The sequence below is a fragment of the Heterodontus francisci genome, chromosome 1 (assembly GCF_036365525.1).
Source record: "Heterodontus francisci isolate sHetFra1 chromosome 1, sHetFra1.hap1, whole genome shotgun sequence".
Lineage (NCBI taxonomy): Eukaryota > Metazoa > Chordata > Chondrichthyes > Heterodontiformes > Heterodontidae > Heterodontus > Heterodontus francisci.
Genome location: NC_090371.1, coordinates 121,951,920 through 121,978,086, shown reverse-complemented (window position 1 = coordinate 121,978,086; position 26,167 = coordinate 121,951,920). Strand labels below are relative to the sequence as shown.

At 45.1% G+C, this 26,167-nt stretch overlaps 1 protein-coding gene across 6 annotated transcripts in view; it reads right to left on the bottom strand.

Moving 5' to 3' along the window:
- The window catches only part of clocka (clock circadian regulator a), a 280,411-nt gene that overhangs the window by 199,461 nt on the left and 54,783 nt on the right, over window positions 1-26,167 (bottom strand). The window lies entirely within an intron of this gene.

Here is a 26,167-nt window from a genome sequence, read left to right as displayed (position 1 = left end):
AGCGTATTGTCAAATATATTAGTTCTCCTAGTCTTTCCTTCTTCCTATTTTCTGACTTACCTCGTCTTCTCTCGCATTTTCAGTTATGGTGGTGTTCAGCACGATGCACCTTGATGCTTCATTTTGGTTTCTCAATAGAAAAAACACAGCTGTTGCATACACAGGCTGTGGCAGGTCAAAACTGACAAAAAAAAACTGATTAATGAGGTTCTACAAGTGCCAGTAACGTCTTTAATGAGTGATGCAAGCTAATTTTGACAAGTAAAAGAACCTTCAAAACAAGGTGAAAAATAATAGCAATGGAAGCTGTGGCTCAGTTTGTAGCACTCTTGCCTCAATCACAAGGTTCCAGGTTCAAGTTGCACTCTAGGGCTTGAGCACAAAAATCAAGGCTGAGACTCCAGCATAGTAGAGAGAGGGCTGCACTGTCGGAGGTGCCGTCTTTCAGATGGGACGTTAACCTGAGGCCCCATTCGCCTGTTTGGGTGGATGTAAAAAATCCCATGACACTGTTTGAAAGATGACATGGGAGTTATCCCCAGTGGCCTGGACAATATTTATCCCTCAATCAACATCACAAAAACAAATTATCTGGTCATTATCACATTTCTGTTTGTGGGAGTTTGCTGAGTGCAAATTGGCTGCCATGTTTCCTACATTACAACAGTGACTACATTTCAAAAATACTTCATTGGTTGTAAATAGTATGATGCAAATTTCATTATATGCTGAGATAGAAGAGAGAATAATCTCCAAGAAGAAAGTTGCACTGTCCAAAAAAAAAATCAATCCCCAATGCTCTGATTTTTAAATGCAAAACTGGCCTACAACAGGAAATTCCAACTGGTAGCATGCTCACTTTGGATTCAGAAGATTGTGGGCTTGAGTACCATTCAAATACTTGGGCACATAAACTCCAGTGCAGTATTGAAAAAATGCTGCATTGTCAGAGGATGAGACATTAATTCGAGGCCCCATCCTGTCTCTTCCTGTGGCTCAGGTGAACAAGAGAAGATCTATGTCATTATTCAAAAAGGAACAGGAAGTTTTCTTCGGTCTCCCAACAGACCTTCCGCAACTTTAAAAAAAAATTCACTCTTGGGTTGCGAGCGCTGCTGGCCAGGCCAACATTTATTGTCCATCTTCAATTGTCCTTGAGCAGATGGTGGTGAGCCGCCTACAACTGAGTAGCTTGTTAGGCCATTTCAGAGGGCAGTGAAGAGTAAACCACATTGCTGTGGGTCTGGAGTCACATGTAGCCCAGACCAGGTAAGGATGGCAGATTTCCACCCCTGAAGAACATGAGTAAATTAGATGGGTTTTTTGACAATCCAATAGTTCAATGATCACTATTAATGAGACTAGCATTTTATTCCAAATGTATTAATTAATTGAATTTAAATTCTTCCAGCTGCTGTGTTGAGATTTGAACTCATGTCTCTGGAGCATAGTCCAGGCCTCTGGATTACAAGTAACATTACCACTATGCTAACAACCAAAACAATTAACTAGTCAGCCATTCAATTGCTTGAGGTTTTTGTGCAAATTAGCTGTCAAGTTCAGTTACATAACTATAGTCAAAACTACTTCAAAATTAATGCATTTTGGATGTAGTTCTTCAGGAAATTGCTGAGAGATGCGATAAGGCACTATAAATGCAAGCCTATGTTTTTTCATAGTTTTCCTTGCTTTCTTTATAAAGCAAGGAAAACTAAGTCAACCACAAACTACACACAAAACACCAGCACTAGTGTACACAATTCAAATTTTGTAAGCACCAGCGAATGAACAGCACTAGCCATTCATTACCCTCACCCACAAACGTTCTATGGGCTTTTGCACTGGAACTTGTGATGATGAGAAATCCAAAATAGTGAAGCACCCTCTACAGGGCATCTGGGACTTCCACGAATAGGGCAAGCAGTTGTGTATTCTCCTTACCAATCAGACTGAAGAATCATTATTGAGACTTACAGGCTACGATATTCACTGAGGTGGGAATTTGGAGAGGGTGATGGGGAGGGAGGGGTGAGTTATGGTCAGGAATCCTCAAAATGCAGGTTTCCCCAAAGACTGGAATTTTAGCTCCACAGTGTGCACATTTTTCTTTAAACAGATTCCCCAACTGGAAGCCAGTTTGATTAATGAGAGGCTGCCTTTTGGGCAGGAACACTCCAGGAAAGGCTGCAGCCAAGGATCAGGTATGTTTTGTGGCTGTTGGGGGGAAAAATTACAGGGGTGGGGGGGGGGGGAAGAGGGGGAAAGAGTGGTTACAGAATGGTTGAGGCAGTTGGGGCACAGGTGATCGCAATGGGGGCTGGGAGCCACTGGGCATCTGAGAGAGAGATTTTGGAGGTGCAGGGGGTTAGTTTACAGAGTAAACTTATTGGAACTGGAGGAAACATTCCTGCTCCTCCTGGCCCCAGTATTGTAAAGGCTCGATCCATGTTTTCTCGCCTCCTTTTACCTGCTGTATTTCCTGTGGCCCAGGAAACCCGACTGAGTGATTAAAAATCCTGTAAAAATGGAGGTATGCAGCCCCCTTAGAAAGTTTTCAATAACCAACCCACCGCTGGAGAGCAAATTGATAGCCTGCCCCTCGTTTCACCCCTATTAAAATCAGAGATGGGTACATTGGGTTTCTGGTTCAGATTTTTAACATTTTAACCTCCAATCCAAACGAAATCAACCATTTTTGGGAGGTAAAATTACCCAGGGTCTAAACCAGAAAGTGTACGCTAGAATAATTAATTCAATGCTGAATCATCTACAGAAAGCAAAATGTTTTATTTATTCGTTCATCGGATATGGGTACCACTGGCAATGGCAGCATTTATTGCCCACCTCTAACTGCCCTTGAGAAGGTGGTGCTGAGGCACCTTCAAGAACCACTGCAGTCCATGTGGTGTAGGTACACACTCACTACTATCAGGTAGGGAGTTCTAGGATTTTGACCCACTGATGAAGGAGGAACGGTCAAGATGGTGGTGTTGCTATGCGCCTGCTGCCTTTGTCCTCCTAGGCAATGGATGTTGCAGGTTTGGAAGGTGCTGTCATAGAAGCCTCAGCTGCAGTGTAGCCACAGTGCACTGGTGGAGGAGGTGAATGTTTTAAGGTGGTGGAAGGGGTTCTGATCAAGCAGGTTGCTTTGTTTCTTTGAGTCGTGTTTCTTGAGTGTTGTTGGAGCTGCAGTTATCCAGGCAAGCGCAGAGTATTCCATCACACTCCCTACTTGTGCCTTGTAGATGGTGGACAGGATTTGGGGAGTCAGGAGGTGAGTTACTCATGGCAGAATACGTAGCCTCTGAGCTGTTCTTGTAGCCACAGTATTTATATTGCTGGTCCGGTTAAGGTTCTGGTCAATGGTAACCCCCAAGATGTTAATGGTGGAGGATTCAGCAATGGAAATACTGTTGAATGTCAGGGTGAGGTAGTTAAACTCTTCCTTGTTGGAGATGGTCATTGCCTGGCACTTGTGTGGCACAAACGTTACTTACAAGTCCAAGCCCGAATGTTGTTCAGCTCTTGCTGCATGCAGGTACAGACTGCTTCATTATCAGAGGAGCTGAACACTGTGCCAATATCTGTACTCCTGACTTTATGGTGGAGGGAAGGTCATTGATGAAGCAGCTGAAGATGGTTGGGCCTAGGACACTAGCCTGAGGAGCTCCTGCAGCGATGTCTTGGGGCTGAGACGATTGGCCTCCAATAACCACAACCGTCTTGCTTTGTGCTAGGTATGACCCCAGCCAGTTGCAGAGTTTACCATTTACTGCACCGCCATCCCCCCACCCCGATTCCCACTGACTTCAATTTGACTAGGCCTGCTTGATGTCAAGCGCAGTCACTCTCACCTCACCTGTGAAATTCAGCTTTTGTCCATGTTTGGTCCAAAGCTGTGAGAAGGTCTGGAACCAGGTAGTCTGGGCAGAACCCAAACTGAGCATCTGTGAGCAGGTTATTGCCGATTAAGTGCCGCTTGATAGCGCTGTTCATGACACCTTCAATCACTTTTCCGATGATTGAAAGTAGATTGATGGGGGGGTAATAGGATGGAACGGATTTGCCCAGCTTTTTAGTGGACAGGACATACCTGAGGAATATCAATTTGTCAGGCAGATGCCAGTGTTGTAGCTGTATTGGAACAGCTTGGCTGGAGGTGCGACCAGCTCTGGAGTACAAGTCACCAGCACTATGGCTGGGATGTTGTCAGGACCTTTGTTGTATCCAGTGCACTCAGCTGTTTCGTGATATCACGCGGATTGAATCGAATTGGCTGAAGGCTGGCATGTGTGATGCAGGGGACCTCACGAGGAGGCCAAGATGGATCATCCACTCTCCACTCTGGCTGATGATAGTTGCAAACACTTCAGCCTGGTCTTTTGCATCATGTACCAAGTTCCTCCATTATTGAGGATGGGGATGTTCAGGGTGCTTCCTCCTCCTCCTGTTAATTATTTAATCATCCATGACCATTCATGACTGAATGTGGAAGGATTGCAGAGCTTTGATCTGATCCGATCCATTGGCTGTGTGGTCTTTTAGCTCTATCGCATGCTGCTAACATGCATGGCATCCAATTTTGTAGCTTCACAAGATTGGCACCTTTTTTAAGGTATTCCTGGTGCTGTTCCTGGCATGCTCTTATATGCTCTTCAATGAAGGAGGGTTGGTCCCCTGGCCAGATGGTAATGTTAGAACAAAGACTATGCCAGGCCAGGAGGTTACAGATGTGATCGAATACAATTCCGCTGTTGATAATGGATCATAAATACCCGGTTTTGAGCTGCTAGGTCTGTTCTGAATCTATCCTATTTAGCATAGAAAAAAAAAAGAAAGTGGCACACAATAAGGAGAGGCAGTGGTGTAGTGGTATTGTCACTGGACTAGTAACCCAGAGGCCCAGGGTATTTCTCTGGAGACATGGGTTCGAATCCCACCATGGCAGAAGGTAGAATTTGAATTCAATTAATAAATGTGGAATTAAAAGCTAGTCTAATGATGGCCATAAAACCATTGTCGATTGTCATAAAAACCTATCTGGTTTACTGATGTCCTTTAGGGAAGGAAATCTGCTGTCCTTACCTGATCTGGCCTACATGTGACTCCAGACCCACAGCAATGTGGTTGACTCTTAAATGCCCTCAGAGATGGCCCAGCAAGCCACTCAGTTGTATCAAACCACTACAAAGTCAATAAAGAACAAAAGTGGACAGACCGCCCGGCATCAACCTCGGCACCGGAAACGACAACAGCAAACCCAGCCCTGTCGACCATGCAAAGTTCTCCTTACTAACATTTGGGGGCTTGTGTCAAAGTTGTGAGAGCTGTCCCACAGACTAGTCAAGCAGCAGTCTGACACAGTCATACTCACCGAATCATACCTTACGACAATGTCCCAGACACTGCCATCACCATCCCCGGGTATGTCTTTTCCCACCGACAGGACTGACCCAGCAGAAGTGGCAGCACAGTGGTATACAGTCGGGAGGGAATTGCCCTGGGAGCCCTCAACATCAACCCCAGACCCCATGAATTCTCATGCCACCAGGCCAGACATGGGCAAGGAAATCTCCTGCTGATTACCACCTACCGCTCCCCCTCCAGCGGAAGAATCAGTATTCCTCCATGTTGAACAGCACTTGGAGGAAGCGCTGCGGGTGGCAAGGGCACAGAATGTACTCTGGGTGGGGGACTTCAATGTCCATCACCAAGAGTGGCTCGGTAGCACCACTACTGACCAAACTGGCCGAGTCCTAAAGAACTGCTAGACTGGGTCTGTGGCAGGTAGCGAGGGAACCAACAAGAGGGAAAAATATACTTAACCTCATCCTCACCGATCAGCCTGCCGCAGATGCATCTGTCCATACATTATTGGTAGGAGTGACTCACAGAGTCGTTGTGGAGACAAAGTCCTATCTTCACATTGAGAATACCCTCCATCGTGTTGTGTGGCAGTACCACTGTGCTAAATGGGATAGATTTTGAACAGATCGAGCAATGCAAAACTGGGCATCCATGAGGAGCTGCAGGCCATTAGCAGCAACAGAATTGTACTCAACCAGAATCTGTAACCTCGTGACCATACATACCTGAGAGTAGATTCAGTTGGGACAAAATCAGAAATGAAAATGAAAGGCAAGGAATTAATGGATGAGACTGGAAGACAGAAGAAAAGTTAGAAAATAAAAAAAAGAGTTTGGCAGTGCTCAAGGGTATCTATTTCAATGCAAGGAGTAAAGCAGATGAGATGAGGGCACAGATACACGAGGCAGTATGATATCACAGCTATTTCGAAAACATGGCTTAAGGAAGGACAGGAATGGCAGCTCAATGTTCCTGGTTACAGGGTTTTCAGACGCGTTAGGGAGGGGGGAATAAGAAAAGAGGGGGAGTGGCAATTTTGGTCAAAGAAACAATGACAGCTGTGAGGAGGGGTGATATGTGGAAGGTTCATCAAATGAGGCCATATGGATTAAGGCAATCCAACTGCTAGGAGTGTACTATAGACCCCCAAACAGTCAGAGGGAGACAGACGAGCAAATATATAGGCAAATCTCTGAGAAGTGCAAGAGCAATAGGGGAGTAATAGCAGGGGATTTTAACTCCCCCAATATTAACTGGGATAGTTTTCATGTGAAAGGAATTGAGAGAGCAGAATTCTTGAGGTGCATTCCGGAGAACTTTTTTGCCCAGTATATAGCCAGTCCAACAAGAGAGGGCGCAGTTTTAGACTTAGTTTTAGGAAATTAAGTTGGACAGGTGGAAGTAGTGGCAGTGGGAGAGCATTTTGGTGGTAATGATCATGATTCAGTCAGTTTTAACATAATTAGGAAAAGGACGGAGATAAAATAAGAGTTGTAGTTCTCAATTGGGGAAAGGCCAATTTTACTAAACTGAGGATTGATTTAGCAAAAGCGGACTGGAAACGGCTACTTGAAGGTAAATCAGTGTCAGAGCAATGGGAGGCATTCAAAGGGGAGATTTAAGGAGCTCAGAGTAAACATGTTCCCACAAAGAAAAAGGGTGAGATGGCCAAAAGTAGAGTCCCATGGACGTCAAGGTGCATACAGGGTAAGATAAGGCAGAAAAGGAAAGCTCATGTCCAACACCAAGAACTCAAGACGACAGAAAGTGAAAAATGACAGCATTTGGAGGGGTGAAATCAAAAAGGAAATTAGGAAAGAAAAGAGAGGGCATGAAAGAATAGTGACAAGCAAAACCAAGGTGAACCCAAAGATGTTTTATCAATACATTAAGAGTAAGAGAATAACTAAGGAGAGTTTAGGGCCCAATAAAAGACCAAAAAGGTAACCTATCTGGAAGGGCAGAAGATGTTGGTATTGTTCTTAATGAATACATTGCGTCTGTTTTCACAAGAGGGCGACGATGCAGATATTGTAGTTAAGGAAGAGAGGTGTGCAGTATTGTATGTGATAAACATAGGGAGAGAAGTATTAATGCGAAAAGCATCCTTGAAAGTTGATAAATCACCAGGGTCAGATGAAATGTACCCCAGGCTCTTAAAAGGAGCAAGAGAGGAAATAGCAGAAGTTCTGACCATCATTTCCCAGTCCTCACTGGATACAGGTGTGCTGCCAGAGAATTGGAGAACTACTAAACATAGAAAATAGGAGAAGGCCATTCAGCCCTTCGAGCCTGCTCCACCATTCATTATGATCATCCAACTCAGTAACCTGTTCCCACTTTCGCCCCATATCCTCTGATCCCTTTAAACCCAAGAGCTATATCTAATTCCTTCTTGAAAACATACAATATTTGGGCCTCAACTGCTTTCTGTGGGAGCGAATTCCACAGGTTCACCATTTTCTGGGTGAAGAAATTTCTCATCTCAGTCCTGAATGGTTTACCCCGTATCCTTCGACTATGACCCCTGGTTCTAGACTCCCCCACCATCGGGAACATCCTTCCTGCATCTACCCTGTCAAGTCCTGTTAGAATTTTAAAGAATTCTATGAGATTCCCTCCTCACTCTTCTGAACTCCAGCGAATATAATCCTAACCGACTCAATCTCTCCTCAAATGTCGGTCCCACCATCCCAGGAATCAGTCTGGTAAACCTTCGCTGCAACCCCTCTTTAGCAAGAACATCCTTCCTCAGATAAGGAGACCAAAATTGCACACAATATTCCAGGTGTGGCCTCACCAAGGCCCTGTATAATTGCAGCAAGACATCCCTGCTCCTGTACTCGAATCCTCTCACTAAGAAGGCCAACATAACATTTGCCTTTTTTACCACCTGTTGCACCTACATGCTTACCTTCAGCAACTGGTGTACGACAACACCCAGGTCTCGTTGCATATTCCCCTCTCTCAGTTTATAGCCGTTCAGATAATGATCTGCCTTCCTGTTTTTGCCACCAAAGTGGATAATCTCACATTTATCCACATTACACTGCATCTGCCGTCGTTGGCATCAGCTGGACCTCATCGTCACAAGGCGAGCCTCTATAAACAGTGTCCAAATCACACGCAGCTTCCACAGTGCGGACTGCGATACCGACCACTCCCTGGTGTGCAGAAAAGTTCGACTCAAACCATAGATGCTACATCATTCCAAGCAGAAGGGCTGCCCACGCATCAACACTAACAGAATTTCTTATCCACAGCTGTTACATAAGTTTCTAAATTCACTTGAAAAAGCCCTTCAAAACACTTCTGCAGGGGATGCAGAGACCAAGTGGGCCCACATCAGAGACGCCATCAATGACTCAGCAATGCCCACCTAACCAAATGTGAGAAGCAGAATGCAGACTGGTTTCAATCTCACTTTGAAGAGCTGGAACCTGTCATAGCCACTAAGCGCACTGCACTGTTGAACTACAAGAAAGCCCCCAGCAAGTTAACACCTGTAGCACTTAAAGTAGCCAGAAGCGCTGCACAAAGAACAACCAGGCGCTGTGCAAATGACTACTGGCAACACCTATGCAGTCATATTCAGCTGGCCTCCGACACCAGAAACATCAGAGGAATGTATGATGGCATTGAGAGCGCTTTTGGGCCAATCATCAAGAAGATCGCCCCCCCCCCCCCACCTCAAATCGAAATCAAGGGAAACGATCACTGACCAACGTAAGCAAATGGACCGCTTGATGGAGCACTACCGAGAACTGTACTCCAGGGAAAATGCTGTCACTGATACCGCCCTCAATGCAGCATAGTCTCTGCCAGTCACGAATGAGCTGGACGAACAGTAAACAAAATCGGAACTCAGTGATGCCATTGATTCTCTAGCCAGTGGAAAAGCCACTGCAAAGGACGGCATTACCCCTGAAATAATCAAGAGTGCCAAGCCTGCTATACTCTCAGCACTCCATGAACTGCAATGCCTGTGCTGGGATGATGGAGCAGTACCACAGGACAATAGCAATGCCAATATCACCACCCTCTATAAGAACAAGGGTGACCACAGTGACTGCAACAACGACCGTGGAATCTCCCTGCTCAGCATAATGGGGAAACTCTTCGGTCGAGTCATTTCAAACAGACTCCAGAAGCTAGGTGAGCGTGTCTACCGAGGCACAGTGCAGCTTTCGAGCAGAGAGATCTACCATTGACATGCTGTTCTCCCTTCGCCAGCTACAGGAGAAATGCCGCGAACAACAGATGCCCCTCCATGTTGCTTTCATAGATCTCACCAAAGCCTTTGACCTCATCAGCAGATGTGGTCTCTTCAGACTACTAGCAAAGATCAGATGTCCACCAAAGCTACTAAGTACCATCACCTCATTCCATGACAATATGAAAGGCACAATTCAACATAGCAGTGCCTCATCAGACCCCTGAGTGGCGTGAAACAGGGCTGTGTTCTCGCACCCACACTGTTTGGGATCTTCTTCTCACTGCTACTCTCACATGCGTTCAAGTCTTCAGAAGAAGGAATTTTCCTCCACACAAAATCAGGTGGCAGGTTGTTCAACCTTGCCCGTCTAAGAGCGAAGACCAAAGTACAGATAGTCCTCATCAGGGGACTCCTCTTTGCTGACGATGCTGCATTAACATCCCACACAGAAGAGTGTCAGCAGAGACTCGTCGACAGGTTTGCGGCTGCCTGCAATGAATTTGGCCTAACCATCAGCCTCAAGAAAACAAACATCATGGGACAGGACGTCAGAAATGCTCCATCCATCAATATCGGCGACCACGCTCTGGAAGTGGTTCAAGAGTTCACCTGCCTAGGCTCAACTATCACCAGTAACTTGTCTCGCGATGCAGAATCAAAAAGCGCATGGGAATGGCCTCCGCTGCTACGTCCAGACTAGCCAAGAGGGTGTGGGAAAATGGCGCACTGACATGGAACACAAAAGGCAGAGTGTTTCAAGCCTGTGTCCTCAGTACCTTGCTCTACAGCAGCGAGGCCTGGATAACGTATGTCAGCCAAGAGTGATGTCTCAACTCATTCCATCTTCGCTGCCTCTGGAGAATCCTTGGCATCAGGTGGCAGGACCGTATCTCCAATGCAGAAGTCTTCGAGGCGGCCAACATCCCCAGCATATACACCCTACTGACCCAGCGTGCTTGAGATGGCTTGGCCATGTGAGCCGCATGGAAGATGGCAGGATCCCCAAGGACGCATTGTACAGCGAGCTCTTCACTGGCATCAGACCCACCGGCCGTCCATGTCTCCCCTTTGAAGAAGTCTGCAAATGCAACATGAAGTCCTGTGACATTGACCACAAGTTGTGGGAGTCAGTTGCCAGTGATCGCCAGTTAGCGGGGCTAAAGAGTGGCGAGTCGAAGAAACCTAGCAGTTGGCAGGAAAAAAGACAGAAGTGCAAGTAGAGCGCCAACTGTGTAACAGCCCCAACTACCAATTTTATCTGCAGTGCTTGTGGAAGAGCCTGTCACTCTAGAATTGGCCTTTATAGCCACTTCAGGCGCTGCTCCACAAACCACTGACCACTTCTAGGCGCTTACCCATTGTCTCTCGAGACAAGGAGACAAAAAAAGACTGCAGCTGCCATGCATTTGCCCATTCACTCAACTTGTCCAAATCACCCTGAAGCCTCTCTGCATCCTCTTCACAACTCACCCTCCCACCCAGTTTTGTGTCATCTGCAAATTTGGGGATATTACATTTAGTTCCCTCATCAAAATCATTAATATATATTGTGAATAGCATAAAGTTGTATCTTGATTTAAAAATGGAGCGAGGGATAGACCAAATAATTACAGGCCAATCAGTCTAACCTCAGTAGTGGGCAAATTTTTGGAATCTATTGTGAGAGACAGGATAAACTGTCACTTAGAAAGGCACAGGTTAATCAAGGAGAGTCAGCATGGATTTGTTAATGAAGATCTTGTTTGTCAAACTTGATCGAATTTTTTGAAGTCACAAAGAAGATAGATGAGGGTAGTGCAGTCGATGTGGCCTACATGGATTTTAGCAAGGCTTTTGACAAGGTCCCACATGGCAGACTGGTTCAAAAAATAATATCCCATGGGATGCAGGGAAATGAAGCAAGGTGGATACAAAATTGGCTCAGTGGCAGGAAACAAAAGGTAATTGTTGACGGCTATTTTAGCAACTGGAGGGCTGTTTCCAGTGGCGTTCCGCAGGGCTCAGTACTGGGGCCCCAGCTTTTTGTGGAATATATTAACGATTTGGACGTAAACGTAGGGGACACATTCAAGAAGTTTGCGGATGACACAAAGATTGGCCATGTGGTAGATAGCGAAGAGGATAGCTGTAAGCTGCAGGAAGATATTGATGGTCTGGTCAGATTTTCAGAAAAGTGGCAAATGGAATTCAATCTGGAGAAGTGTGAGTGATGCATTTGGGGAGGTCAAACAAGGCAAAAGAATACACAATTAATGGGAAAATACTGAAAAGTGTAGAGGAAGTGAGGGACCTTGGAGTGAATGTCCACAGATCCCTGAAGGTAGCAGGACAGGTCGATAAGGTGGTAAAAAAGGCAGATGGAATCCTTTCCTTTATTAGCCGATGTACAGACTATTAGAGCAGGGAGGTTATGCTGAAACTGTATAACTCATTGGTTAGGCCACAACTTGAGTATTGTGTGCAGTTCTGGTCACCTCATTACAGAAAGGATGTAATTGCACTAGAGAGGGTACAGAGGAAATTTACGAGGATGTTGGAAAAATACAGCTATGAGGAAATGTACAAAATTTTGAGGGGCCTGGATAGAGTGGAGATGAAGGGTCTATTCACCTTAGCAGAGAGGTCAGTGACTAGGGGGTACAGATTTAAAGTGATTGGTAGAAAGATTAGAGGGAGATGAGGAAAAATCTTTTTCAGAGGAGGATGGTGAGGGTCTGGAACTCATTGCCTGAAAGGGTAGTTGAGGCAGAAACTCTCAAGTCATTCAAAAGGAGTCTGGATATGCACCTCAAGTGCCATAATCTGCAGGGCCACGGACCAAATGCTGGGAGGTGGGATTAGAATGGGTGGATCATTTTTTGGCTGGCACAGACGCGATGGGCCAAGTGGCCTCTTTCTGTGTGACAGAAACATAGGAGTAGGCCATTCAGCCCATCTAACCTGCTCCGCCATTCAATATGATCATGGCTGATCATCCACTTTTTCCCACACTATCCTCATATCCCCTTATGTCATTTGTATTTAGAAATCTGTCAATCTCTGCTTTAAACATACTCAATAACTGAGCTTCCACAGCATTCTGGGATAGACAATTCCAAAGATTCACAATCCTCAGAGTAAAGAAATTTCTCCTTATCTCTGTCCTTATCTCTGGGTAGGCGGTGGCGTAGTGGTATTATCACTGGACTAGTAACCCAGAGACCCAGGGTATTTCTCTGGGGACATGGGTTTGAATCCCACCACAGCAGAAGGTGGAATTTGAGTTCAATTAATAAATATGGAATTAAAAGCTAGTCTAATGATGGCCATGAAACCAGTCGATTGTTGTAAAAACCCATCTGGATCACTAATGTCCTTGAGGGAAGGGAATCTGCTGTCCTTACCTGGTCTGGTATACATGTGACTCCAGACCCACAGCAATGTGGTTGACTCTTACATGCCCTCTGAAATGGCCTTGCAAGCCACTCAGTTGTACCTAACCGCGACGAACTCAATAAAAAGGAATGAAACCGGACGGACCACCCGGCATCGACCTAGGCACCGGAAACGACAACAGCAAACCCAGCCCTGTCGACCCTGCAAAGTTCTCCTTACTAACATCTGGGGGCTTGTGCCAAAGTTGGGAGAGCTGTCCCACAGTCTAGTCAAGCAACAGCCTGACGTAGTCATACTCACGGAATCATACCTTACAGACAATGTCCCAGACACTACCATAACCATCCCCGGGTTTGTCCTGTCCCACCGGCAGGACAGACCCAGCAGAGGTGGCGGGACAGTGGTATACAGTAGGGAGGGAGCTTCCCTGGGAGTCCTCAACATCGACTCCGGACCCCATTTAGTCTCACGGCATCAGGTCAAACATGGGCAAGGTAACCTCCTACTGATTACCACCTACCGCCCTCCCTCAGCTGATGACTCAGTACTCCACCATGTTGAACACCACTTGGAGGAAGCACGGAGGGTGGCAAGGGCACAAAGTGTACTCTGGGTGGGGGACTTCAATGTCCATCACAAAGAGTGGCTCGGTAGCACCACGACTGACCGAGCTGGCCGAGTCCTAACGGACATAGCTGCTAGACTGGGTCTGCGGCAGGTGGTGGGGGAACTAACACGAGGGAAAAACATACTTGACCTCGGCCTCACCAATCTGCCTGCTGCAGATGCTTCTGTCCATGACTGTATTGGTAGGAGTGACCACCGCACAGTCCTTGTGGAGACGAAGTCCCGCCTTCACATTGAGGATACCGTCCAGCATGTTGTGTAGCACTATCACCGTGCTAAATGGGATAGGTTTCGAACAGATCCAGCAATGCAAAACTGGGCATCCATGAGGCGCTGTGGGCCATCAGCAGCAGCAGAATTGTACTCAACCACAATCTGTAACCTCATGGCTGAAGAACTGAAGAGTTCTGAAGAAGGGTCACTGACCTGAAGCGCTAACTCTGCTTCTCTCTCCACAGATGCTGCCAGACCTGCTGAGTATTCCCAGCATTTCTTGTTTTTATTCCAGTATATTACCTCCTATCCCATGTGCTTTAATTTTGTTAACCAACCTCTTGTGGGGGACTTTATCTAAAGCCTTCTGAAAATCCAAGTATACCACATCCACCAGCTCCCCTTTATCAATTCTGTTAGGAACATCCTCAAAAAACTCCATTCCCCATTCATATATCCATGTTGACTATGCCCAATCAGACTATTCACGTGTCCAGTTATCACATCCTTTAGAATGTATTCTAGCATTTTCCCAATGACTAACATAAGGCTAACAGGTCTGTAGTTCCCTGTTTTCTCTCTCCCTCCCTTCTTAAATAGTGGGGTAACATTTGTGGCCTTCCAATCTGCAGGAACCGCTCCAGAATCTGTAGAATCTTGGAGGATGATCACGAATGCATCCACTATCTCCATAGCCACCTCTTTCAACACTCTAGAATGTAGAATATCAGGTCCTGGCAAGTTATCAACCTTCAGGCCCACTAATTTCTTCAATACAACCTTCTTCCTAATACCAATTTCCTTCAATTCCTCATTCTCCCTAATCCCTTGGATCTCTAATTCTGGAGATTTCTTGTATCTTCCTCAGTGAAGACAGACACAAAGTAATCATTTAGCTTCTCTGCCATTTCTCTAATACCCATTATAAATTCTCCTGACTCTGCCTATAATGGACCCACATTTGTATTCGCCAAACGTTTCCTTTTAACGTACCTATAGAAGCTTTTACAGTCCATTCTTTATGCTTTTTGCTATCTTGCATTCATATTCTATTCTTCCTTTATCAGTTTCTTGGTCCTCCTTTGCCGTATTCTAAAATCCTCCCAATCCTCAGGTTTACTACTATTTCTCACAATGTTATAGGCCTTTTCTTTTAATCTTTTACAATCCTTAATTTCCTTTGTTATCCACATTGACTGCCTTTACTTTTGGAGTTTTAGTGTCTTGAATGAATGTATAGTTGCTGTAAACTATGTAATATTTCTTTAAAGACTCTCCATTGCCTATGTACTGTCATACCTTTTAATGTATTTTCTCAATCCACCTCAGCCAATTTTTCCCTCATACCTTCATAATTTCCTTTGTTCAAATTTAACACCCTGGCTTCAGATTGAACTTTCTTACTTTCAAACATAATGTAAAATTCTGTCATATTATGGTCACTCATCCCTAAACGTTCTTTTACAAGATTATTAATTAGCCCTTTCTCATTACATAATACTAGATCTAAAATAGCCTGTTCTCTAGGTGGTTCCTCAACATACTGCTCCAGAAAACCATGCCGAAAACACTCCAGAAACTCGTCCTCCACAGCATTAGGTGCTCATTAGGTTTACCCAGTCTATATGCAGATTGAAATCACCCATGATTACAGTATTACCCATGCCACATGCTTCTCTAATCTCCTGATTAATACCATGTCCCACACTACCATTACTGTTTGGTGGCCTATGAACAACTCCTACCAATGTTTGCTGCCCCTTACTGTTTCTTAGCTCCACCCAAACAGATTCCACGTTTTGATCTTCCGAACCGAGATCCTCCATTACTAATGTACCGATGCCACCCCTTATCATCAGCGCACCACCTCCTTTTCCTTTTCGCCTGTCCTTCCTAAATGTTGACTATCCTTGAATATTCAGTTCCCAGTCTTGGTCACCCTGTAGCCACATTTCCGTTATGGCAATTGGATCATACCCATTTATCTCTATTTGGGCATTCAAATCATCTACCTTGTTGTGAATGCTGCGTGCATTCAGGTTGAGTGCCCTTAACTTAGTCTTCTTGACATTTTGCATTCTAAGCCTAATTGATGCTCGTCTTTGTTTCGCCTGCCTTCTAATGTCACTTGCTACTTTTCTACCTCCTGTTACCAGATTTACCTCCTTCTAATTTGAGCTACCCCTCAGGGTCCCATCCCCCTGACAAGCTAGTTTAAAACCCTCGCAATAGCACTGCAAATCTCCCTGCAACAATGTTAGTTCCGGTTCAGTTAAGGTGTAGCCCGTCCATCTTAAACTGGTCCCTACTGCCCCAGAACCAGTCCCAATGCCTCAGAAATCTGATGCCCTCCCTCCTACACCAATTCTCCAGCAACATGTTCATTCGATCAATCCTCCTATTCCTATGCTCACGAGCACATGGCACTAGGAGTAATCCTGAAATTACTGCTCAAGGTCCTGCTTTTTAATTTCCTTCCTAATTCCCTAAAATCTGCTTTCAGGACCTCATTCCTCTTCCTACCAATGTGGACTACAACCTCTGGCTGTTCACCTTCCCCCAGAAGGATGTCCTGTAGCCACTCCGTGACATTCTTGACCCTGGCACCAGGGAGACAACACACCATCCTGGAGTCATGTTTACTGCCACAGAAATGACTGTCTGATCCCCTGACTATCGAGTCCCCTATCACTATTGCTCTTCCACTCTTCTTCCTTCCCTCCTGTGCAGCTGAGCCACCCGTGGTGCCACGGACTTTGTTCTGGTTGCACTCCCCCAAGGAACCATCGCTCTCACCAGTATCCAAAATGGAAAACCGATTAACAAGCAAGACAGACTCAGGGGACTCCTGCACCACCTGCCTAGTTCTCTTAGACTGCTTTGCAGTCAACCATTCCCTCTCTGCCTGCATGCTCCTGACCTGCAGTGTGACCACCTCACTATCCACGTTGTCCTTTGCTTCGCGGATGCACAACACTGACTCCAGCCACCGCCCGAGTTCCAAAACCCGGAGCTCAAACTTCTGCAGCCGGTGACACTTCCTGCAGATGTGTACTGTAGGGCATGAGGTGTGTCCATGACTTCTGACATACTGTAGGAAGTACATTCCACTTGGCCGAGCTGACCTGCCACACCGTAACTATAAACTTTTTATTACAATGAGTTACTCACCAATCAGCTTCTTCCCCGGTAGCAAAGAGAGAGGCAGCTACTAGAGGCAGAAAAAAGGAAGAAAGGAGCCACTCCCTCACGCACCAAACTCCCATTTTACACTCTGTGCCCTCCAGAAGCACTCAATGCATACAACAGCACTTAGCGTCCCCTGAATTTATACTCTGAAAACAATGCTGTGTCAGCTCTGTTAGAGCTCTACTGGAGCTCAGAAACCAGTTTAAGCTAGCTACCTAATTAACTAGCTGCAGCTACTCTGAGAGCCGGTGCGGATTTGATGGGCCGAGTGGCCTCCTTCTGCGCTCTAACGATTCTGTGATACCCCTGTTTAAAACTGCAAGAAACCTAACTTACCTCTTAACTGAAAGAGGAATTTCAATTAATTGCTAGATGTAAACAAAACAAAAAAAAAAAACTAGTCTCGAGAGATTAACCCTTAAAATGCACTAATTTACCAAACTCCCTTCTTCACACTCAGTGCAGACAAGCAGCAGTTAAAGCAGCCTTAAACTTCCTATGATTCTATCCCCCACTCTACCATCACCAACAAGCCGGGGTAAATGAGGTGTCAACCTGGTGAAGCTACAACACAGAACTACTTGCGTGTCAAACAGTGTAAGTAGCATGCAATAGACAGGGCTAAGCGATCCCATAACGAATGGATCAGTTCTAAGCTCTACAGTCCTGCCACATCCAATCATGAATGGTGGTGGACAATTAAACAACTAACTGGAGGAGGTGACTCCATAAGTATCCCCATCCTCAATGATGGGGGAGCCCAGCACATCAGTGCAAAAGATAAGGCAGAAGCATTTGCAACAATCTTCAGCCAGAAGCACTGTGTGGATGATCCATCTTGGCCTTCTCCTGAGGTCCCCATCATCACAGATGCCAGTCTTCAGCCAATTCGATTTGCTCCACATGATATCAAGAAACGACTGAATACACTGGATACTGCAACGGCTATGGGCCCTGACAACAGTCCGGTGATAGTACTGAAGATCTGTGCTCCAGAACTTGCCACGCCCCTAGCCAAGCTGTTCCAGTACAGCTAAAATACTGGCATCTAGCCGGCAATGTGGAAAATTGCCCAGTTATGTCCCATATACAAAAAGCAGGACAAGCCCAACCCGGCCAGTTACCACCCCATCAGTCTACTCTCAATCATCAGTAAAGTGATGGAACGTGTCGACAGTACTATCAAGAGGCACTTGCTTAGCAATAACCTGCTCACTGACGCTCAGTTTGGGTTCCGCCAGGGCCACTCAGATCCTGACCTCATTCCAGCATTGGTTCAAACATGGACAAAAGATTGGAACCCAAGTGGTGAGATGAGAGTGTCTGCTCTCAACATCAAGCATTTGACCGAGTTTGGAGTCAAATAACAAAACTGGAGTCAATGGGAATCAGGGGGAAAATTCTCCGCTGGTTGGAGTCATACCTAGCATAAAGGAAGATGGTTGTGGTTGTTGGAGGTCAATCATCTGAGCTCCAGGACATCACTGCAGGAGTTCCTCAGGCCCAACCATCTTCAGCTGCTTCATCAATGACCTTCCTTCAATCATAAGGGCAGAAGTGGGGATGTTCACTGATGTTTGCACAATGTTCAGCACCATTTGCAACTCCTCAGATACTGAAGCAGTCCATGTAGAAATGCAGCAAGACATGGACAAATAGCCAGGCTTAGGCAGATAAGTGGCAAGTAACATTCATGCCACACAAGTGCCAAGCAATGACCATCTCCAACAAGTGAGAGGTCACTGACCTGAAACGTCAACTCTGCTTCTCTCTCCACAGATGCTGCCAGACCTGCTGAGTATTTCCAGCATTTCTTATTTTTATTTCAGATTTCCAGCATCCACAGCATTTTGCTTTTATTTTATTATATACGAGAGAATCTAACCATGCCCCCTTGACATTCAATACCATTACCATCGCTGAATCCCCCACTATCAACATCCTGGGGTTACCATTGACCAGAAACTGAACTGGAGTAGCCATATAGATACCATGGCTACAAGAGCACGGGGCTAGGAATCCTGCGGCGAGTAACTCACCTCCCGACTCCCCAAAGCCTGTCCACCATCTACAATGCGCAAGTCAGGAATGTGATGGAATACTCTCCACATGCCTGGATGGGTGCAGCTCCAACAACACTCAAGAAGCTCAACACCATTCAGGACAAAGCAGCCCTCTTAATTGGCATCCCATTCACAAACATTCACTCCCTTCACCACCAACGCACAGCTTCAACAGTGTGTGTATCATCTACAAGATGCACTGCAGTAATGCACCAACAGTCCTTAGACAGCACCTTCCAAACCCACGACCTCTACCAACTAGAAGAACAAGGGCAGCAGATGCAGGGGAACACCACCACATGCAAGTTCCCTTCCAAGCCACACACCATCCTAACTTGGAGCTATATCACCATTCCTTCACTGTCACTGGGTCAAAATCCTGGAACTCCCTTCCTGATAGCACTGTGTGAGTACCTACCCCAAATGGACTGCAGTGGTTCAAGAAGATGGCTCACCACCACCTTCTCAAGGGCAATTAGGGATGGGCAATAAGTGCTGGACTAGCCAGCAACAGCCACATCCCATGAACAAATAAAAAAATATATAATGAACGGTGTTCTCAGTGTGAAGACAAGACTTCGCCTTCACAAGAACCTTTCCATGGTCACTCCTGCCAATACTGTCACGAGCAGACGCATCTGCAAAAAGTAGATTGGTGAGGACAAAGTCCCTTACTGCTTGTGATATATATCAAAGATTTAGACTTGAATGTAGAGGGCATGATTAAGAAGTTTGCAGATGGTACAAAGATTGTGAGCAAAAAGCTGTAGACTGCAGGAAGGTATCAATGGAATTCAATCTGGAGAAGTGTGAGGTAATTCATTTGGAGAGGGCAAACAAGGCAACAGAATACACAATAAATGTTGGATTCTGAGCAGTGTAGAGGAAAAGAGGGACCTTGGAGTGCATGTCCACAGCTCCCTTCAGGTAGCAGGGCAAATAGATAAAGTGGTCAAGAAGGCATATGGGATACTTTCATTTATTGTCCAAGGCCTAGAGCGTAACAGCAGGGAGGTTATGCTTGAACTGTATGAAACACTAATTAGACAGCAGCTGGAGTACTGTGTACAGTTCTGGCCACTGCATTACAGGAAGGTTGTGATCGTACTTCAGAGGGTACAGAGGAGATTTGCAAGGATGTTGCCAGAAAGGGAGAATTTTAGCTATGAGGAAAGATTGGATAAGTTGGGGTTATTCTCTTTGGAACAGAGGAGACTAAGGGGAGATTTAATTGAAGTGTATAAAATTATATGGGGTGTAGAGAAGACTGGATAGAAAGGGCCTATGCCCCTTAGCAGAGATGTCAATAACCAGCGCATTTAAAGTAATTGGTAGAAGGATTAGAGGGGTGTTGAACAGTACTATTTTCACCCAGAGGATGGGGTTCTGGAACCCACTGCTTGAAAGGGTGGTAGAGGCAGAAACCCTCACTGCATTTAAAAAAACACTTGGATATGCACTTGAGGTTCAGTACTGTACAGGGTTATGGACCAAGAGCTAGAAAAGTGGGATTAGGCTAGACAGCTCTTTTCCAGCCAGCAGACAAAATGGGAAGACTGGCCTCCTGTGCCGTAAATCTTTCTATGTTCCGTTCTATGATGAGGTCAAGTAGGTTTTTCCCACATGTTGGTTCTCTCACCACCTGCCATAGGCCCACTCTGACAGCAATGTCCTTTAGGGCTTGACCAGCTCTGCCAGCAGTGGTGCTATGAAACCAAACAAACAATGATGGGCATTGAAGTCCCCAACCATTGTGCCCTTGGTATCCTGAGTGCTTCTTCCAAGTGGTGTTCAACGTTAGCAGTACTGATTCGTCAGCTGAGGGATAGCAGTAGCTGGTAATCAGCAGGTTTACATCCCCTGTTTGACCCAATGCCTTCAGATTTCCTAGGATTCAAAATCAATGTGGACGACTCCCAGGGTCACTCCCTCCCACCTGGATACTACTGTGCCAACACCTCTGGTGGGACAGGAAATAGCTAGGGAAGGTGATTAGGAGTCTGATGAGGATATGAATCTGTAAGTGTGACCAGGTAGGCTGTTGTTTAATTAGTCTATGGTTCAGCTCTCCCAATTTGGCACAAGTTCCCAGATGTTAGTGAGGAGGACTTTGCAGGGTTGACTTTGCTGAATGTGCATTTGTTGTGTTCAGTGCCTAGGTCGAGCTGGACAGTTCATCCAGTTTTATTACTAGACTTTTTCCTAGCAGTTTGATACAACGAAGTGGCTCGCTGGGCCATTTCAGAGGGCAGTTAAGAGTCAACCACACTGCTGTGGGTCTAAAATCACACATAGTCAGATCTGGTAAGGACAGCAGATTTCATTCCCTTATGGACATTAATGAACCAGATGGATTTTTTTTTTCCCATAACAATCCGGTAGTTTCATGTTCACCACTACTGACTTTTTCTTCCAGATTTATTTCATGAACTGAATTTAAATTCCCCAGATTCCATGATGAGATTTGAAGTTATGTTTCCGGATCATTTGTCCAGGCCTCTAGATTGCTACTCCAGTTGAATAACCATCATGCATCCGTACGTGGTTAATAATTAAAATAGAGAGGGGATGAGAGAGTGTGAGTGAGAGAGTGAGTGTGTGAGAGAGAGAGAGAAAGAAATAAAGGAGACAGAAAGTTAAGTATTTTTTTTTAAATCTCCAACTATAATTAAAATCTGAAGGAATGAGACTCCACAATTGTAAAAGTTAATGTTCAGTGTCAGAGAGGTAGATTGTCAGTAATTAATAATTATTACACCATTAAAAGAATTACTTACACTTGAATGGACAAGTTCTAACTTTTTCTGGCATGATTAGTGGACAAGTCCCCCAACTTCATGTACCTCTATGTGTTTCAATGCTGAGTTTCTCAACAAGATACTGTAGTAGCAAAGTCTCTGGAGGAGCAGGGAATCTCTGACAGCAATTTCCTGATTCATGCATTTAACTGCACATGTGCATCGACAAAAGATGCTTTCCAATTTGCTTTTTAATAGTGGTGAGCATTGAATGTTTTTTTTAAAACCACAAATTCCCTGACATTGAGTGTCAAGCAAACCCCCCACCTGCCAAGACTGAGGCACACATTATTTCGCCACATGAACATTAAAACTTAAAATTGCAAGACCCTGACTGGATGGACATTTGTATAGTACTAGCAGTGTTGGAACAATGGGGACCCAGTCGTTGCTTCCCCAATACACAGAAGTGGTCAGACCAGTTTTAGTCACATGACTAACTGGCTGTTGCAGAGAATTTGAACTTCCAACAAAGGATTTGAACTCAAAGCCAAGTGCTCATGGAGTAAAGATCTCTCCTGGAGCTGAAGCAAGGATTACAGCCTCTCCTGCCTGCCTGCTTCCATTTCCTTCCCACGGAAATGAATTTTGTGAAAACACGTGAAACTCAAAGAGAGAAAAGTTTCCTATGTGAACAAGGTTTTAAGGAAACTACTGGGCCCCAACAAAGAGGAAGACTACTTACAAAAGGACTACAGTGAGCTCGAAGCACCATAACAAGATATTGCCTCAACCCTTCTGTATTATATTTTCCCGTTTTCTTTTCTGTTCCTATCTGCATGTGTATATTACATGTGCATGCCAACATGAACGCGTCGTATGTCCATAGGCGTGAACCATATTAGAGTTTAAGGTTTAATAAAATTTCATTTTTCTTCTTTAAACCTCAGAAAGCCTGTGTGAATTGGTTTCTTTGTCTTACAATTGGAAAGTTGTGAACAACGATTCATAAAAAGGGGAGCTCAAAACAGTGTGTTTAAAATTAAACCCTGTTACAATAAGACCAGGTAAAGATAGTAACAGACCCCTAGACACCTTTCACACCTGGTCGTAACATGAGTAATTAGCTTGTGACACTAAGAAATTAACACCATACGTTGGTGTAGAAGGATAGCTCATGATTAATGAAGGAACAGATGGTACAAGTCAAACACTCAGCTTACTGACACTGTCTAGTTCAGTCCTTTGGAGATATATACACTGATGTTACAAGAGCATATTTGCTTCAATTTTCCACATAGATCATAGGATAGCAGCTGTCTGGACTGCACTACCATTGAGATACGGCAACAGCAAAGACCAAAGGTACAGTAAAAAATAAACATCTGTCATTCATGCTTTAATTGCTGTTAGAGGCTTTGAGATCCAAACTCCAAGATGTAGTTATGCCTGGCTTCATCATACTTGCAGAATGACTTCAGACAATCATGTTGGATTCAGAACCTCAGATATCCAATGACTTATTCTTATGCAAATAAATGGATATCAGGCATGCTGTAGAATTCAAGGAAACAATTGGCACTATCAGTGGCCCTATAGCAGAAATTTCCCTGACAGTAGGTCCATCAAGATCAGAGAGAGAGAGCACCAAATCTTATCGCCTTGGTCTCTGGCACAATGGTGGGACCATATCCAGGTCATGAACCCAACTTCCCAATTAGCATGCCTTCCGGTTGCTCTGTACCAGAGTAAGCCAATTAAGAAGACTGCCTCCAGGTTCCCCAACCAATTAGGTACAGCGGGTGGGATGATGCGGCCATTCTGTCACAGGAAGGATTTCTATTTAAAGGGATCACATCATGTTTCAGAAAAGCTCACCAGCGCTTGGATTTTTCAGGCTGCAGCAACCATAGGAATGGAGAGACCTCGGAAGGCTTCCCCTGGTACTCTCACTCTTACTTAGAGGTCCAACTGATGGTAGCGGTCACCTCAATGCAGCCCCTAAGATCCAAAGACAGGAGGAAGAGGACAGTCTCCCCAAAAAATCAGGTGCGGATAGAAGTGACCAAGGAAGTCAGCAGCAGGAGTGTGGTCCCTCCAACCTGGAGCCAGTGCACCAAGAGGATCCAGGACCTCAAGAGGGCATGACAGGTGAGTGACATAACACTTTCAGCTGCCAAGCCCCACACTCTGACTTGCCCAGCATTCTCCTGCACAGCACGCCTCAGTTCAACACACCTTGCAGTTCCACTTATTCCTCTCCCTGCAGACCTCACACTTTCCCATCTGAGCAGCCAACACTCACCCTCACCTCAGCCTATTGCTCTCTTGTACCCATGCCTAAGTCACCCTCACAAATGGTGTGGTTTCCTCCTTTGCACACAATCTATTACCAGCACTCACACCTCTCTGCTTTCTCTCCTTGCAGAAGAGAGCACAACTTTGCAATAGGCAGAGATGCAGGGTGGGGGGAGGTGTGCCTACAGTGACAGGCACCTTGTCAGCCACTGGCAATGCATGTCCATTCTAGTTCACTGGGAGGAGTTCTTATTCCAGGAGGCTGCAGACATCAGCAGTAACCTGCTGTAAGAACATGAGCCTCCTGACACAGCAGTGCTCAGACAGATCAGCCTGTAGACTCTGTATTGAGGGTCTTGCCTCCTTCTAGCTGGTTCTCAGTGTCTATTCCATCTACCTTGTGGAGGGCATGTCACTGAGAAGGTGACAGCTAATGCTGCTGCAGGAGCAGTTGGCTTTCCCTTGACCCTCAGCAGAAGTGGACGCTGGAACTGCATAAGATGCTCTTGTGCTGAATGCTGGCAGCAGGGAAGTACAGCTGAAGGTGAGCGACGTGCTCAATAGGTGAAGTGCCTTCCAAGAATTGGGAATCATCTGTTAAGCAGCGAAAGCACTCTCTGAAGTGGTGCTGTGAACAGTAGCCTCGCATCTGGCCATGGCTGTAATTCTTCAGGGTAATTGATCAAAGCCTTCACAGCTTGTCAGTTTCACTGAAGATTCATTCCTGGGATGCGGGCATCACTGGCAAAACCAGCATTTATTGCCATTCCGAATTGTCCTTGACCATGTGGTGGTGGGTCGTCATCTTGAATCACTGCAGTCTGTCTAGTGAAGGTGCTCCAAACAAGGCTGTTAGGTAGGGAGTTCCAGGATTTTAGAAATACCATCACCACAAGAATTGCAGAAGCTCAAGGAGAAGGCGGACCACCACCCTCGCAGGACAACTATTATGGGCAATCAATTACAATGTAGACAGGTTTTATCTCTACTGGAAGTGTTTTCCTGTTGCATCAAAGCAAGAAACCATTGCTTCAGAGCACAAAGAATACATCATATTCATTTTCCATAGCTATGTAAATGCCTCAAGCTGTGGAGTGCCAGCAAAGAAACCAGATTCCTTTAAGGTATCTGTGGTGAGGTTTTAGCGTATAGATTACTACACCTAGTTATCAGAATGGATAGATATAAGTAGTTTTACTTCCCAGCTTCATCTCAAGTTGGTCTCTGCTGACTGTGGTACTTCTGAGCTCAATGAATGTGGCTCGAGTAATTTTAATATTCTTCAAAAAGCACATTTAATTCAAATGGTCATCCAATTTCTTTGTCCAAATACGACCCAACATGGCACTGTAGCTCAGCATCATCTGGAGTCCCACTACAGAAAGCAGTATTGAAAAACTGTTCAGAGTAACACATCATTCTATAGGTCTGAAAAACAAGTGAAAAATGTCTTCTCTGGTGCTGTTCATGTTTGTGATCAGGTAAACCCAGTTATCCATGTTTGTTTCTGGTGCAAGATTTGGTTTGAAGCACTAGAGATGAATGCTCATGACTTCTTTGATTTAATGGATGATGATGATGATAATGATTAGGATAGGTCAAGAAGTAGTTTAATGCTGCAGACATGCTAAATATTAGCAAGCACATATGAAGCTGAACCAGTAAGACATTGTGGAGTATTTAGTGTGATGCATGGCAGTGCAGCTATTAGTTAAAAGTTGATCAACAGTATGGAAGGTGTAGGAAGTGTTGCAAATGAAAGCCCATAACAGGTGGAGGAATTCGAGTTGATGCCAACTCAAAAAAGGTCTGCAAAAAAGCTGTATGGATTACTCAGAAGGCTTTACAGGGCTTTTTTTAAAACATCACATTGATTACATTAAAAGCACTATATAAAACCAAACTTTCCAAGTCACTTCACAGGAGCATAATCAGACAAAAACTGACACCAAGGCAAGGGAGGACATATTACGATGGTTTACTAAAAGCTTGGTCAAAGAGGTAGATATTAAGAATCCTCCTAATGAAGGAGAGAGAAGTGGAGAGGTTTAGGGATGTAACTCCAAACCTTACCTTTAGGC